General features: G+C 45.2%; 1 long non-coding RNA gene across 5 annotated transcripts in view; it reads right to left on the reverse strand.

Moving 5' to 3' along the window:
• The window catches only part of LOC146822423 (uncharacterized), a 107,867-nt gene that overhangs the window by 56,759 nt on the left and 33,286 nt on the right, over positions 1-17,822 (reverse strand). The window contains exon 1 of one of the 5 annotated variants that reach the window (XR_014963295.1): positions 15,489-15,551. The exons of 2 other annotated variants lie outside the window; for them this stretch is intronic. This is a non-coding gene — a long non-coding RNA (uncharacterized LOC146822423). Of the gene's footprint in view, positions 1-15,269; positions 15,460-15,488; positions 15,552-17,822 lie in introns of those variants that run through there. 2 more of the 5 variants (XR_014963298.1, XR_014963297.1) reach the window with 2 other exon arrangements.

Genomic DNA, 17,822 nt, shown 5'->3' on the forward strand with positions numbered 1-17,822 from the left:
CGTGTTCTGAACAACCTGCAGTTTGTCCAAAGAGGAGGCATGGGCAGAGAGAAGGAGAGCATTGCAGTAGTCAATCTTGCTCATGAGCAGTGCTTGAATTAAAGTCTTCCTGGTGGAAAGTGGAAGCAATGGGAAAACTCTTCTAAGTAAACTTAGGATGTGATAGCAAGACCCAACAATGGTGTTAACGTGGGTTTGCATCGTGAGTTTTTTATCAAGCTTAATGCCTAGGTTTTTAACTACCTCTTTAGGAGCAGGGGCTTTACCCAGCTCCTCAGGCCACCATCTTGGTGTCCAGCAGATGTCTGCACCTCCGAACAAAAGGATCTCAGACTTATCAGAGTTTAGCTGTAGATAGTTGGTTTTCATCCAGGAGGCAATTGCCATCATGCCCTGAGAGAAGATGATATGTATGTCGGATCTCGTTTTGTCGAAGGTGAGGAGGAGCTGGGTATCGTCTGCATAGGAAATGGGGTTAAACCCTAGATCCCTCATCAGTTTGGCCAGAGGCGTCACATAGATGTTAAATAAAGTAGGGCTCAAACATGAGCCCTGCGGGACGCCTCTGGTGACCTGTGTGGGAGCTGATGTAAAAGGCCCCATTGACACTGCCTGAGTACGGTTAGACAAAAAATTTGACAACCAGCTTAATGCAGATCCCTCCACACCAATCTCCTGGAGTCTATGTAGGAGGACTTGATGGGAGATGGTGTCAAAAGCTGCTGATAGGTCAAGCAGCACCAAAAGTGCCGCTTGACCTTGATCCAAAACCATTCTGATATTATCCACTACCTCCACCAGAGCCGTTTCGGTGCTATGTTTAGCACGAAAGCCTGACTGAGAAACGTCCAGAGCCTTGGAAGACTCGAGAAAAACAGATAGATGTTTATTGATATTTTTCTCTATGATCTTGCTCTGTAGGGGAAGCAGCGAAATTGGACGGTAGTTCGTCACTTCCTCGGGGGAGATGTTAGAGTTCTTGCGAATGGGGATAATTTGAGCGTGTTTCCATTTTTGAGGGAGAGTCGCCGATTTTAAAGAGGCATTGATTATAGAACAAACTGGGGATGCCAGCTGGGCCGCAAATCGAGAAGAGATTTTTGCAGGTATAGTATCCAGAGGGGATCCAGATCTAGTGCATTCCAGAAGAGTTTGCACTTCAGTGGTGGAAATAGCTGGGAAAGTAGTCAGACGGGGTCCATCGGCAATAAGTTGTGACATGCTCTCTGCAGGAATAGAAGCAGAGGTATTGGATGAGATGATATTGTGATAGATCTTCTCAATCTTTTGCACAAAAAAGGAAGAAATATTGTCACATAATGACTGAGAACAACTATCCTTAGTCTGGCAAGATTTGGGGTTTGTGAAATCATGTACTATTTGAAAAAGTAATCTTGCATTGTTACCTGCCTGCTCCAAGGTTGCTGCAATATAGGATTTACGGGCCGATTTAACATTTTTGTGATAAATTGTCATGGCTGCTTTATACATGGTTTTAGCACATTCATCATGAGAGCGACGCAAAGACCGCTCCAGTTTTTTACAAAGGCTTTTCTCAGCACGTAGGTCGGACGTATACCAACCAGTAGCGGTGCTTTTAGGTGAATATCTGAGAGGTTTAAAAGGAATTACTTTGTCCAGCAGATTACTAACTCTCAGGTTAAAAAGATCGAGCTGTTGATCCACATCCTCTAGCGAGCTGTTCCAATCCCACTCAGAAAATAGTAGGGAAAGATGATTGGCAGTTAATTTATGCCACGGTCGGTACTGACGAGTGGCAGAGGTGTTATTTGTCACCGGAAGAGGGTCCATATGACCCAACACTTGGAAATTTATCATAGACATCCACAAATGGATAACTGCCTTGGAGAGGGCCTGTAAAGTAAAGAAGGTCCCTCATGGTCAGTGGGCAGCAATCTTATGGCTCTCATTTGCAGACAAAGTAGAGACAAGCTCCTCACTGTAAGAGAAGAGGATGCTGATGACTACAAAGTCTTGAAAAGTGCACGAATAGATGGGTTTGGCCTAACCACTGAACAATACAGGTTAAAGTTCAGAGACACACAAAAAGCACAAAATCAAGACTGGGTTGATTTTGTTGACTGTGCTGCTAAGGCTCTGGAAGGTTGGTTATTGGGCAGTAAAGTGTGTGACTTCAAAGGATTGTACAATCTGATAATGAGGGAGCAGATTCTTAATAACTGTCAAAATCAGCTGTTGCACCATTACCTGGTAGACTCTGATCTGACCTCTCCCCAAGAATTGGGAAAGAATGCAGACAAATGGGTCAGAACCAGGGTGAGGCAGAAGGTACAGAACCAAGGTGGTGACCCAAAGAAGCAACATTCCAAAAACTCTGACAAGGGTGGGGACAAGGGTAAAGACCAGAAGTCTTCTCAAGGGCCCCAAAAATCTTCTTCAGGTGGGGATTCACAGTCAGGAAAAGGTAAAGGCCAAAAGAAACCTGGTACAAAATCTGTAAGCAGAAAACTCACTGGACTAGTGACTGCACCAAGGCCAAAGAAAATACTCCAGCCCCCACCAATGCCCCTAAGGCACCTGCTCCACCTAGTGCAGTTACAATTGGTGGTGGGAATACACAGAATAAGGGTGTAGTAGGGACTCTGGCCTAGTCAGAGTACCAACTCAGGCAGTGCTTGTCAGTGATGGGGGCATGGATATGTCCCCCTTTGTGAGTCCCAGTAACTTGGACAAATGCGGACAGCAGCCTCTAATTAATGGAGTAGAAGCTTGGGCATTCAGGGACACAGGAGCAAGTGTCACACAATGGTGACAAAAGATCTTGTGGATCCTGGGTAGATTATACTTGGTAAAATGTACCAAGTGACCAATACTAATGTCAGAACAGACCATTCTCTGGCAGTTGTTAACTTCTCCTGGGGAGGGGTAACTAAAGAAGGTTGTGGTAAGTGCAGACCTACCAGTAAAGTGCTTGCTTGGCAATGATCTAGAGACCAGCTTGGGCTGAAGTGGAGCTCAGGACACATGCAGAAATGTTAGGGATCCCTGCACATGTCTTTGCTGTGACCAGGTCACAGGCTAAAATGTCTAAAACTGGACAGGCCCTGGATTCTGGAATAATGGACCAGGTGCCTCACAAGAGGAGGAGCAGTAGGGTTAAGGCAGAGCCTTCCCACCTGACTCAGAATGCTGATCAGTCTCCTCAGGGAGATGATCTTGAGCCTAAAGAAGGAACTGTCCCAGAGGGGCTTGAACCTGACCAGGTTGAGTTCTTGGGGACAGGGGGCCCTTCCAGGTCTGATCTGAGCCAGGAGCAGAAAACCTGCCCCTCTCTTGAAAGCCTCAGACAGCAAGCTGCTGATGATGCTGCTGGGAATGCAAGTGGCACCCATAAAGTTTAATGGGATGATGGACTCCTATATTCAGAGAATAGAGACCCCAAGCTTGGTGCATCCAGGAGGTTGGTTATACCTCTGAAATTTAGGGGTTTCCTATTGACATCTGCCTGTTCCTGGAAACTTGGAGCTTAGTTCCCCTCTATAAATCTGGGTATACTTGCTTTGTTTGCCAGCTATCTCCCTAGGGAAAGGCTGTCCTTCAGGAGGCCTGATGGCCTGGGTTAATATCGCTTTGGGCTGTAGAATTATTGACCATAATTGTGCAAACCTAGATATTATGAGGCTGACTATAACTGGGAAAGAAGGAGCCACACCTCTTGAGTTGTTTAATGTATATGTGAGAGGGACAAAAGGGGGTACCTCCTCACCTATTGTATCTTCTTTGGAGCAAGCGCTGTCTAAATACCATCCTGACTCGCCTCTTATGATAGCGGGCGACCTTAACTGTACGTTTGAGCCCCTTAGCTCGGGAGATATGTTGGGGTTGGAGAAGGATGATACTAGGTGGGGTATTCCCCCCCTAAGTATTCCCCCCATCAAAAGATGGTCACGGGTTGCAATACAGCTGAATGCACTTGTTCTGGAATATGGGCTAAGGGCTGCAAATGGCAGAACAATATCAGATCCTGGAGGGGCTTGTACGTATAATAGAATTAGTTGCCCATCTCGCATTGACTATATTTTAATAGATGTAAGACTGTGGAGAAGTATAATTGATATGGAAGTTGTCCCCACCATCCACAGCAACCACAATCCTCTTTGTATGACCACAAAATTCCTTTGGTCTTCCCTTGGCTTAGCCCCTGAGGCATTTAATAACTTGATGACCAAGGAAATAGTCCCCTCAAATAGTAGGAGACAACTAAAGTGGTCTAAAGTAGTCGTTAATGAACTTAAGATGGCTGAAATTAATCGACTACTGGCTAAAAATCTAATAGACTTAAAAGAAGCATCCCTTAACCTTGATGCCCCACAGAAAGCTCTAGACATCTACATAAGAACGGTAGAACAGATGGGATCTTTGTTCATGACTACTGCTGGCCATAGATCTGTAAAAGCATGCCTAAAAAGTAGCCATGCCTGGTTTTCAAAAATTTGCAGACAGAAAAGAAAGGCTTTAGTCAAAGCTATTAAAAGTTAAAATATCTCTCGCGTCCAATGTGCTAGGAAGGAGTACAAGGCGACGCTGCGACGTGCAAAATTAGACTGGGATGAATCATATTGGCAGAACTTAAAAAATGTGAGTCTGGAAAATAATGCCTATTCCTTCTGGAATCTTGTTAGGGGGGCTAACAGGAATGACCCAGATGTAATTCCCAACCATATATCCAGCCAAGACTGGTTTAATCACTTTAGGAATCTATACACCGGGACAGATATAACACATGAGGGAGGATCCTGTGTCCAGTCAATCACTTGCCCAACTCCTAATACTGCTGATTTTTTTTTAACTTAAACGAAGTAGAAGGAGCAATTAAAAGAATAATACCATCAAAAGCTCCGGGACCGGATGGTCTCCCAGGGGACTTACTCCGTGCGAGTCCCAGTGATTGGGCGAAATACATCATGCTCCTAATCAACTCTATCGCCAAAGGCTGCCCCATACCAGAGTCATGGAAGGGAGCCGAAGTGGTGCCTATTTTTAAGAAGGGGGCCAGGGAGGACCCTGCCAACTATCGACCGATTAGTTTGATTGATGCTATTCAAAAAGTATGTGGCAGGGTATTGCTCCAGAGGATTCACTCCTGGGCTGAGGACGTGAGTATCCTTTCCCAATATCAGGCGGGTTTTAGGTCCAAAATTGGAACAATGGACCAGGTGTTTAGGCTGCTCCTCATTTATTGTAAGGTAGTTGTGATAGGTGGAGGCAGTCTCTATCTCGCCTTCATCGATCTAAAGACTGCCTTCGATTTGGTACCCCGGGACCAACTATGGAAAGTTTTGGCTGATATGGGTATGCCTGTGTTTATCTTGAATCTGCTTGTCCGATTGCACGAGGGCAATTATGCCCAAGTGAGATGGGGATCACAAGAACAAAAAAACTAAAGAATCTCAGTGAATAGAAGAGTATGCCAGGGGTGTGTTATGGCCCCCACCCTGTTCTCCTTATATGTGAACAGGGTGGTTAGTTTTCTTCAGGAAATTCCATTTGACGCCCCGGCCCTGGTAGGAGACAGGATACCCACAATCCTCTTCGCTGATGATAACTTGTTGATTTCTAAGACCCCGGTCGGGTTGCAGAAGCTTTTAGATAGGTACCATCTTTTTTGCTCACTAAGGGGGTTGACTATTAACACCACAAAGACCAAACTAATGACATTCAACTCCTATAAGCCCTCTAGGCAAAAACAAAAATTATGTTATTAGGAAAAGGCAAACTTGGGGTAAAGGACTTGAGTATTAATGGTTTGTCTGTGGACTGTGTAAAAACGTATAAATATTTGGGAATTGCATTTGATGAACGACTATCATTCAGACAGCACTTCAATAACTTAGAGGCTAAAGGTTCCTCACTTGCCTTCGCACTTCGAAAATTAAGAGATAAATTAGTATGCCCCAATTATGACCATCTACTTAAAGTCATGAAAGCAAAACTTATTCCCTCCCTGGACTATGGGTCTATTATTTTTAAGGGTAGAGACGTGAAAGTATTGGAGGCCATAGTTGCAAGGACATATAAATCAGTCTTTAGGATTCCTAGGCAGATTTCATGTGCCAATTTAAGACTGGAATTTGGCTTACGGAAACAGCTCTTGGTGCGTAAAGCATCATTTGTAAAAACACTATTGGCATTATCTCGAGCCAAGGAGGGCACGCTGGCCAATATGTGTTGGAGCGAGATTTCGACCAGTGAATACTCTAGAAGCTGGCAGGATTATTTAGCTGAGTGTCTCCTAAAATTCGAATGTCCCAAATTGGAAGACGAAACAAGGAGTAAAATGGATTATAAAAAAATAATTAATTCAACCGTCGCCTTGATGTCAGAATTGTCGGATAAATATGAGCTGAGAAAAAAAAAACACTTTTGGTCTATTGCCAATTGTTTCGACAAAATGATGGCCCAACCTTATTTACTTTTTCATCACCAAAAACCCTTAATTAAGAAGAAGTTACTAAGGTTTGGAATTTATCCAACCAAAGATGGAACCCCTAAATGGGAGTCCAAATGGGCATCAAATATTTGTCGGCTGTGTGGGCAGTATGACGAAACCTTGCTGCATATGGTAACACTATGCCCCAAAATGATGAAGGAACGGAAAATAATTTTAAAACCTATTTTTAAAGAAATGGGACTTAGGACTTGTAGATCGGCATTAATATTTTGCCTAAGTGGTGTCAACGTCTATATTATACACCAATTTGTAAAATTTATACTTACAGTGGAAAAGAAATTATGTAAGGTTGACACCCAAAGTATATGTTGAATTTGTTAAGGCTGTGAAATGATGATGTTGCTGTTTTTAAGGTGATGATGAATTATCTTTATGGCACTTTTTAATTGTTTGCTTTTATAGTACTACTTTTAGATAATGTACTAACTGTTTGTTTTTAGAGTACCACTTTTAGATAAATGTTCCATTTATATTGTTTATTATTTTTATCGAATGGCACACGTGCACTTTATCCCTGAAAACTGCCACGTCCTGTAAACTATTTTAAAAATGAAATAATAATGTTGAATTATCCCAAACTGGAAAAAGTTAATTGATTGTGGTCAACTTTATGTATTGTATCCTGGAATGTTTAAGTAGGTAATGTGTTTGGTTTGTATTTATTTTTGTCCTTTCTTGTAATGGTTTTAATTAATCAACAAATAAATAAATATTCATTCATATTCCCTCTAGGCACATCTTCTCCCTGGGCGGAACACCTTTAGAAAGAGTTAGTACTTTTGATTATTTGGGTATTCGGCTCTCCGACACAATGTAATGGAAACCCCACATTAACAAGATGCTTTTGAATCACAGGCGTGTGGCTGGGGCAATAGGCAGGGAACATCGTTGCTCATGTAGCAGACCTGTTGCCCCAGCGCTCACGATCTATGCAGCAAGGGCAGTAAGTTCTGCCCTTTATGGTGCGGAACTCTGGGGGTTTAACAATGTGCAAGAGATTTGCAGTTCGGAACATAAGTTCTTGAGAGAGCTTGTGAGTCTTCCCTGTAAGGTCCCACTGCCAGTCTAAGGCCATTGCTTTTTTGGGCTCGACTGCTACGAACTCCTGAACTCGCTAGTTATGCCACCGCACTCAAGGAGGTAATTGGTCCGAACTGCAATCATAGGGTTAGCTGGCTCAATAACGACAAGAAACTTGTGCTTACATTGGGACTTAGAAGCTGTTGGGAAGGCCAAAATCCGCCCAGTAAGGATGAGTTTAAAAAAGCATACTGGCTTTGGGTTGATACGCAGGAACTTAGCAACCCAAATCTAGGGAGGATGACAGATGAATTTTACCAGTTTAAACAACATATTTTTTTAGAGCCGTACCTAGATTTTATTAAAATCCCAAGAGATAGGGCACTCTACATACAGTTTAGAGTGGGCTCTCTTCTGGTACGTGAGCTTACTGCAAAATGGAGTCCTCTGCGCCAGACAATCGCGGACTGCCCTTGCTGTGAGGCACCAAAAGAGAGTGTTGCTCACCTCATGTTTGTATGCCCAGCATACTCAAGGGCTAGATTAAAGTGGCTTAAGCCAATTTGAAGACAACTAGGCACCACAGCTCACATCACTGCCCTGCGGATCTTGAAATCAGACCCTAGAGCTCTTTTTGTATGCGGCGTGGCAAAGTATCTTGGCTGTATTTGGCTTATTAGATCTAAATTTTTGCGTAGGGAGGTGTAAAATGAAATTGGAAATGTGACTATGCCCCCTATGTTGGTTTTTCACACATTTTTATCCATTAAATGACATCACATAGCTGTATATGAAGTATTTTTTTTATCATTCTCTTTATAATTCAATTTATTTATTACAGTCTGCTAAAAATTACCAAGTATATCAATGGCATTTTTTAGGGCATTAGTAGATCACTGTCAGTTTACCAACAAGATAACTCCATTTTTGTAAACTGTCCCTGGATCTATTGTATATATTTGTTTTTTATTACTGTTTTTATGATAGCTCTGCTTTTATGATAGTTGATTATCGAAATAAAGCTATTTGAATTGAATTAAATAGCCTCATTGATCCGGTTTGTATACACTGCTAGTGCTTTATGTTCCAGGCACCCTCCTCATCAAGAGATTAGATGTATTGCACTAAGGGTAGTACTATAAACAGCCTCATTGCTCCAAGTTTGTACCCAGGTTTGTACACATGTATAGTGTTTAATGTTCAATGCAGCCACCACATAAAGAGTTGCATTGTATTATGGGTAGTATTATAAAAAGCATCATTGCTCATATGTATGCACACTTCTAGTGCTCTGTGTTCCATGCACCCTCGACATCAAACGACGCCTTGCACTAAGGGTAGTACTGTATACAGCCTCCTTACTAAGGTTTGTACACAAGAGTAGTACTGTAAGGAGCCTCATTACTCAGGATTGTACACAAGAGTAGTACTGTAAAGAGCCTCATTACCCAGGTTTGTACAAAAGGGTAGTACTGTAAAGAGCCTCATTACTAAGGTTTGTATACAAGAGTAGAATTGTAAAGAGCCTCATTACTCGGGTTTGTACACAAGGGTAGTACTGTAAAGAGTCTTATTACCCGGGTTTGTACACAAGGGTAGTACTATAAACAGCCTCATTACCAAGGTTTGTACACTAGAGTAGTACTGTAAAGAGCCTCCTTACTTAGGTGTGTACACAAGAGTAGTACTGTAAACAGCCTCATTACTCAGGTTTGTACACAAGAGAAATACTGTAAACAGCCTCATTACTAAGGTTTTTACACAAGAGTAGTACTGTGAATAGCCTCATTACTAAGGTTTGTACACAAGGGTAGACCTGGTAACAGCCTCCTTACACAGGTTTGTACACAAGATTAGCACTGTAAACAGCCTCATTACTCAGGTTTGTGCACAAGAGTAGTACTGTAAACAGCCTCATTACTCAGGGTTGTGCATAAGAGTATTACTGTAAACAGCCTCATTACTCAGGTTTGTTCACAAGAGTACTGCTGTAAACAGCGTCATTACTCAGGTTTGTACATAAGAGTAGCACTGTAAACAGCCTCATTACCAAGGTTTGTACACAAGAGTAGAACTGTAAAGAGACTAATTAATCAGGTTTGTACACAAGGGTAGTACTGTAAAGAGCCTCATTACCCAGGTTTGTGCACAAGAGTAGTACTGTAAACAGCCTCATTGCTTAGGTTTGATCAGAAGAGTAGTACTGTAAATAGCCTCATTACTAAGGTTTATGCACAAGAGTAGTACTTTAAACAGCCTCATTACTAAGGTTTGTACACAAGTGAAGACCAGGTAACAGCCTCCTTACCCACGTTTGTACACAAGATTAGCACTGTAAACAGCCTCATTACGCAGGTTTCTGCACAAGAGTAGTACTGTAAACAGCCTCATTACTCAGGTTTGTACACAAGAGAAATACTGTAAACAGCCTCATTACTAAGGTTTTTACACAAGAGTCGTACTGTAAATAGCCTCATTACTAAGGTTTGTACACAAGGGTAGACCTGGTAACAGCCTCCTTACACAGGTTTGTACACAAGATTAGCACTGTAAACAGCCTCATTACTCAGGTTTGTGCACAAGAGTAGTACTGTAAACAGCCTTATTACTCAGGTTTGTGCATAAGAGTATTACTGTAAACAGCCTCATTACTCAGGTTTGTTCACAAGAGTACTGCTGTAAACAGCGTCATTACTCAGGTTTGTACATAAGAGTAGCACTGTAAACACCCTCATTGCCAAGGTTTTTATACAAGAGTAGTACTGTAAACAGCCTAATTTCTCAGGTTTGTATACAAGAGTAGTACTGTAAACAGCCACATTACTAAAGTTTGTACACAAGAGTAGAACTGTAAAGAGACTAATTAATCAGGTTTGTACACAAGGGTAGTACTGTAAAGAGCCTCCTTACTCAGGTGTGTACACACGAGTAGTACTGTAAACAGCCTCATTACTAAGGTTTGTACACAAGATTAGCACTGTAAACAGCCTCATTACACAGGTTTGTACACAAGTTTAGCACTGTGAACAGCCTCATTACTCAGGTTTGTGCAGAAGAGTAGGGCTATAAACAGCCTCATTACTCAGGTTTGTACATAAGAGTAGTAATGTAAAAGCCTAATTACTCCAGTTTTTAAGTAAGAGTAGTACTGTAAACAACCTCATTATTCACGTATTTACACACAGATTGTGCTTTACGTTCCATGCAGCTACTGCTTCAAGAGCCGCATTTCACTAAGACTAGCCCTGTAAACAACCTCTTTACTGAGGTTTCTACACACTTATAGTGCTCTATATATATTAGACACTGCCTCATCATGAGCCACACTGCACAGGTGTAGTACTGCAAGCAGCCTCATTACTCAGAATTTTACATAATAGTAGTATTGTAAACAACCTCATTACTAAGGTTTGTACACAAGAGTAGTACTGTAAACAGCCTCAATACTACGGTTTGTACGCACTTTTCCTGCTTTAGATTCCATCTGTGCTTCTCCCTTAAATAGAGTGTTGTGTTCACTGTGATCTCATGAATGAATGCATGGTGTAGCGGTAATGAAGCTCAGTGGTGCCTTGAAGTTACCTCAGTTTGGCAACTAGTATACCTTGACACCCGTCCGTGGAGCTGCGCGTTTCTGGCCACACACTGTTGATATTATTCATGTTAGTAGAGAAATGAAGGATGGCAGCAGAGTAAGAAGCTCTACTTCAAACGTGGACCACTGAAGCTAAGCTAGGGAACTGCTTGGGCGTATTTTGATGCTTTTCAATTGTTTGAGACTTTATTTACATTTTCAGATATGAAATTCATACGCATTACCCTACAAGCTTTACAGAAGTCCTCATAGCAGTGGACTGCTAGTCGGTCTTCAACCTAGAATCAAATATCACTGTCCCCCTGTCCACTTACTCATGGGCCTTCACTACATCTACCTGTCAGCTTGCCCAAATGCCTACACCACTGTCTCCCTGTCCACTCGCCCAAGGTCCTCTGCCACTGTCTCCCTGCCCGCTTGCCCTAAGGCCTCCTCCACTGTCTCCCTGTCTACTAGCCGAAGGGCCTGTGCCACTATCTCCCTGTATGCTCGCCCAATGGTCTCCTGTACTGTCTGCTCACTCAAGGGCCTGCACCACTGTCGCCCTGTCTGCTCGCACAAGGGCCTCCACCACTTTCTCCTTGTCCATTTGCCCAAGAGTCTCTGCCACTGTCTTCCTGTCTGCTCACCCAAGAGCCACCACTGTCTCCCTGTCTGCTCACCCAAGGGCCTCCTTCACTGTCTCCCTGTCCACTTGCCCAAGGGCCTCAACCACTGTCTCCCTGTCCGCTCGTCCAAGGGCCTCTGTCACTGTCTCCCTGTCTTCTTGCCCAAGAAACTCCACTGTCTGCTCACCCAAGGCTCTCTGCCAATGTCTCCCTGTCCACTCACCCAAAGGCCTCCACCACCGTCCCCCTGTTTGATCACCCAAGTGCCCCCATCCCTGTCTCCCTGTCCGCTTGTCCAGGGGTCTCTGTAACTGTCTCTCTGTCTGCTCACCCAAGGGCCTCCTATACTGTCTCCCTTGGCTCACTTAAGGGTCTGCACCACTGTCTCCCTGTCCACTCACCTAATGGCCCTGCCACTTTCTCCCTGTCCGCTCACCCAAGGGCCTCCTTCACTGTGTCCCTATACACTCACCCAAGGGCCTCCACCACTGACTCCCTCTCCGCACACCCAAGGGCCTCCATCACAGCCTCTCTGTCTGCTCGTCCGAGGGCCCCCACCACTATCTACCTGTCTGATTGCCCAAGGGCCTCCACCACTGTCTCCCTGGTTGCTCACCCAAGAACCTCCGCCATTGTCTCCCTGTCTGCTTTAAGGGCTTCGGCACCCATCTTCCTGTACGCTCGCCCAAGGGCCAGCACCATTATCTTCCTGTCTGCTCACCCAAGGGCCTCCTCCACTGTCTCTGTCTGCTCCCCTGAGGGCCTCCACCACTGTCTCCCTGTCAGCTTGCTTGAGGGCCTCCGCCAGTGTCTCCCTGTCTACTTGACCAAGGGCCTCCGCCACTGTCTCCCAGTCCGCTTGCCCAAGGGCCTTCCCCACTGTCTCCCTGTCCGCTCGCCCAAGTGCCTCCTCCACTGTCTCCCTGTCAGCTTGCCTGAGGACCTCCGCCACTGTCTCCCTGTCTGCTCATTCAAGGGCCTCCTCCACTGTTTCTCTGTCTGCTCACCCAAGGGCCTCCACCACCGTCTCTCTGTCCGCTTGCCCAAGGGCCTCAACCACTGTCTCCCTGTACGCTCCACCAAAGGCCTCTGCCACTGTCTCCCTGTCCGCTTGCCTAAGAACCTCCGCCACAGTCTCCTTATCTGCTTGCCAGGGGCTTCGGCCCCCATCTCTCTGTCTGCTCACTCAAGGGCCTGCGCCATTATCTCCCTGTCTGCTCACCAAGGGCCTCTGCCAGTGTCTCCCTGTCCACTTGCCCAAGGGCCTTAACCACTGTCTCCCTGTACGCTCCACCAAAGGCCTCTGCCACTGTCTCCCTGTCCGCTTGCCTAAGAACCTCCGCCACAGTCTCCTTATCTGCTTGCCAGGGGCTTCGGCCCCCATCTCTCTGTCTGCTCACTCAAGGGCCTGCGCCATTATCTCCCTGTCTGCTCACCAAGGGCCTCTGCCCCGTCTTCCTGTCAGCTTGCCTAAGGGCCTCTGCCACTGTCTCCCTGTCTGCTCAATCAAGAGCCTCCACCACTGTCTCCCTGTCCGCTCGCCCAAGGGCCTCCACCACTGTCTCCCTATCCGCTCGCCCAAGGACCTTGGCCCCTTTCTCCCTGTATTCTTGCTCCAGAGCCTCCACCACTGTCTCCCTGTCTGCTCGCCCAAGGTCCTCCGCCATTGTCTCCCTGTCCGCTCACCCAAAGGCCAAAGGGAGGGAACTGTAGCGGCAGCTGCATGTGTCCTCCATTGAGTCTATGATTAAATGCACATTACACTGGAGCTATGCGCTTCACTATGCTACCATCATGTGCCAGTGCTGTAGTTGACTGCACTGGAGCTCTGTACTTTACTGAGCAACCATCACGTGCCACTGGTGAGGTGGACTGCACTGGAGCTCTGCACTTCACTGCGCTACCTTCATGTGCCACTGCTGTGGTGAACTGCACTGGAGCTCTGCACTTCACTGCGCTACCTTTATGTGCCACTGCTGTAGTGAACTGCACTGGCGCTCTGCACTTTACTGCGCTACCTTCACATGCCACTGCTGTGGTGGACTGCACTGGAGCTCTGCTTTTCACTGCGCTATCATCCTGTGACACTGCTGAGGTGGCCTGCACCGGAGGTCTGCGCTTCACTGCTGAGATCACGTTACAGTACTGTGGTGGACTGCACTAGAGCTCTGCACTTCACTGCGCTACCTTCACTTGCCACTGCTGTGGTGGACTGCACTGGAGCTATGTGCTTCACTGCACTACCATCATGTACCACTGATGTGGAGGACTGCACTTGAGCTACGCTCTTCTCTGTGCTACCATCACCTGCCACTGCTGTGGTGGACTGCATCGGAGCTATGCGCTTCACTGCACTACCATCATGTGCCACTGCTGTGGTAAATGGTACTGGAGCGCTGCGCTTCACTGTGCTACATTGATGTGCCACTGCTGTGGGGGACTGCACTGGAGCTATGCGTTTCACTGCACTGTCATCACGTGCTACTGCTGTGGTGGACTGCACTGGAACGATGTGCTTCATTGCTCCACCATCACGTGTCACTGCTCTGGTAAATGGCAATGGAGCTATGCGCTTCACTGAGCTACGTTCACATGCCACTGCTGTGGTGGACTGCACAGGAGCTATCCGTGTCACTGCACTACCACCACCTGCCACTGCTGTGGTGGACAAATGTAAAAGAAACAATTGATGGACAGAATGCTGGACAATGCAAACATTCACCCCTAGTCACAAAGATCTGGGTTTAATCCATCATTCTTTTGCTCACCACACCACCCCAGTTTGGACCTAGCCATATGCAAATCAGCCTTGACTCTGTTCCTTATGGGAACAGTCCAGCCCGATCTGCCAAGCCAGGTCCTCCCAGGACCAGAAGCAAGCATCCTAGGACCGATTTCAGGGCATCACCCTTCATCAATCTGTCAGATTTCAGGTCCAGACCACAGGAGTCGACGATAGTCCCAACGCCCCACCACCTCAACTGCCACTCTAAGAATTTCTCTGAGTCACAGCTAAAGCGGGGGGGAAAGGGAAATTTGAAGAAAAACAGAGAGACAGCCTTCGTGGCAGAGAACAACAGTCCTCTCTTGCTTCTGGTCCGTATAGTTGAGGCGTAATTGTTACCTGCACCTGGGAAGGGAAAAATACACCTTATACCAATAATAACATTCACTTGTTGGTCCTATACACTAGGCCTCTACTCAGTATTTACCATATGGACCTAAGGCTATTGCGACTCTCTATGCTGTGGGTTTTGTAGCAGTAACATAACTGCACCTGCAGAGGATGACAGTGAAAACATAGATAACCTGCTCTTTTACAAAGCTACTCGATATCTTATCCAATTGCAATATTTACCCCATAGTGATGTATAACTGCTCCATTATTCAATACAAAAACTAATGTTCCTTAAACTGATAGTCCTTCAGTCATGGGCTATATTCCTCAGTAGAGAACCTTTTCTAGTAAGGTTCTCAGGCAAAGTGTGTCAGCAGTTTGTCACTTATCACACGTCGTGCGTGAAGTTCAAAAGAATAGGAAGAATTCCGGTACCTAAAATGTCCTCGCAAATCCTTGCTCGCTCTGACAGCTCCTTGAGAATTTCTCTGGCCGAACAAACAAAATATCAAAAAATGTTACCTCACATTTTTCCCACAAAACAGAATAACAGGTTTTACTGATACTGAGTTTCTCTGACGAGACGCTCCCTCATCGTGCATGCGTTCTGTAATCTTGAATTTACGATGCTGAAAACTAAAAGACGCTACTCACGTCTTCCAAAGTGACAAAAATTTCACAACGCGCAAGTGCCCGGATGAGACTCTTGCTCCGCGCACGGTCACAGTTGAAGTGCGCAGTTCTTTTGTGGAACATGCGCATTAGGCACTCTGCCGGTTGCGGGTCCAGGAACACTAGACCGCGAACCGGAGACTTCACCGTTCTTGTTCATGCTGCCATTTCTCATGTGTGAATTTTTTATTAGTTTCACACAGTGTTTCAACAAAAGTTTGGAAAAAGGATGCGGTCCTCTTCTTATTCCACGGGGAAAACTCTTCGCAGTCCATAACTGCTGGGTTTTTGTTCTTTTTACACTGGTTGCTTGCACAATGGTCATGACGGTCTTGACAGTACCTCCCTCCAAAAGGGGTCCCCCCACTTTAGGTCTTGAGGGATGATTTTTGTGGATATTTTTTATCAATCTTGGAGCATGGACATTCGAAGAAGGCTCCCAGGATCTTTCCTCAGGCCCATAACCCTCCCATTCAACCAAATAGTACAGTTTATTTCTGGAAATTTTTAAATCTAAGATTTTACTGACTTCAAACTCCTCTCCTGACTCTACTTTAATGGGCAACAGATTTTCTTTTAGTCTTGCATTAGGGGGATTCTTCTTTAAAAGAGAAATGTGAAAAGTGGGGTGGATTTTTAACTGTTTGGGCCGGTGTAATTTAACCGCTACCGGGTTGATTATCTTCAATACCTTGAAAGGGCCAATAAATCTGGGTTGAAATTTCTCGTTTCCTTCTAATCTTAGATGTTTAGTGGACAACCAAACCAAATCTCCTACCTCGAACTTGACTCCCACTCTCCTTTTCTTGTCTGCCTGCCTTTTGTAGAATTATTTAGCTTTCTGTAGATTCTTCTGAGCCTTTTCATCTCTAACACCAAGTCTTTAGCTGCTGGTACTAACTCATCTTTCTTCCCAATCACTATACTAGGATGTCTTCCGGCATTCAGGTAGAATGGCGTGTGCCCTGTAGAGTCATGTACAGCGTTATTGTGTGCAAACTCAGCGGTCCATAGTAATTCTGAACAGTTTCCCTTCTGTTCCAACAAATATAGCCTCAAGTACTGCTCCAGCTCCTGGTTTACTCTTTCTGTCTGTCCGTTGGTTTCAGGATGGAAACTGGTAGAATACTGAGTGTCTACACCTAAATTATGCATAAAGGTTTTCCAGAATTTTGGCACAAATTGGTTCTCTCTATCTGAAATGATGATCTGTGGAACCCCATGAGCTCTAACCACATGTTGATTGAAGATTTGGACTAATTGTGGTGCTGTGGGAACAGTCTTTAATGGGACGAAGTGACTAATTTTAGAAAATGAGTCAACTAAGACTAGGATGAGCGTGTACCCTTGACTAGGTGGGAGATCCACAAATCTAAAAAAACAGTGTGCCAAGGAAAAGGCACGTTTGGCAGAGGATGCAATAAACCTTGTGGAGCTTGTCTACTAGGTCTCCCTTCAATGCATAGCTCACAAGTTGAAACATACTGTCCTATCTGAGCTGCCATGTCAGGCCACCAAAAATATCTTCTCAACAAATCTGTTAGACCTGGCACCATTGGCGTGGGTCTCCCTTCATTTTTTCTGTTGCCTCGTGTGTTTTTGCTGGTGTTAGATGCTTTGGGCATTGTGCCACTGCTGTCCAGTGCCACAGTGCAAGTGCTCCCTACTGTAAATTAATGTATTGATTAGTGATTCCATGATTGACTGATTTGGTTTACTTGTCAGACCCTAGTATAGTGCACTGAGTGTGCCCAGGGCTTGTAAATCCAAATCCTGCTGGTGGGCTTGCAGCACTGGTTGTGCCACCCACAGAAGCAGCCTTGTAAAAATGTGTCTAAGGTCTGCCATTGCAGAGCCTGTGTGCAGTCTGGTACTGTCATGCTGACTGGGCAAGTGCACCCTGTTAGAAATGGGGGTCGCTGGTTGGCAGTGGATGGCCACTGTCCAAGCAGGGACCCTTCTTTCTAAGTCAGAGTGAAGGGCTGCACCCCTTTGACAACCCCTGCTCCACCCTGTGGTAACGTAGCACGATGAGTCAGGCTAATCTCAGAGGCAGTGTGTTAAGCGTCTATGACCATACACAGTAAATACAGTGAGGAACACTACAAAGGGACACAACGCAGGTAGTTATAAAAAAAAATAGTTATCTTTATATAGAGGCCTATCAAAAGACCATAACGAGGAAACCACAATAGTGTACAAAAATAATTCTCTCTGGATGCTGCAAAAATAGTTCCAATGGGGAATGCAAAGCTCAGTTCAGGGCAATGCTCTCTGCGACCCTTCTTACTCACAGTTCTGGGGTGTTGTCAAATA

This window comes from Triturus cristatus, chromosome 6 (assembly GCF_964204655.1).
Source record: "Triturus cristatus chromosome 6, aTriCri1.1, whole genome shotgun sequence".
In the NCBI taxonomy this organism is placed as follows: domain Eukaryota; kingdom Metazoa; phylum Chordata; class Amphibia; order Caudata; family Salamandridae; genus Triturus; species Triturus cristatus.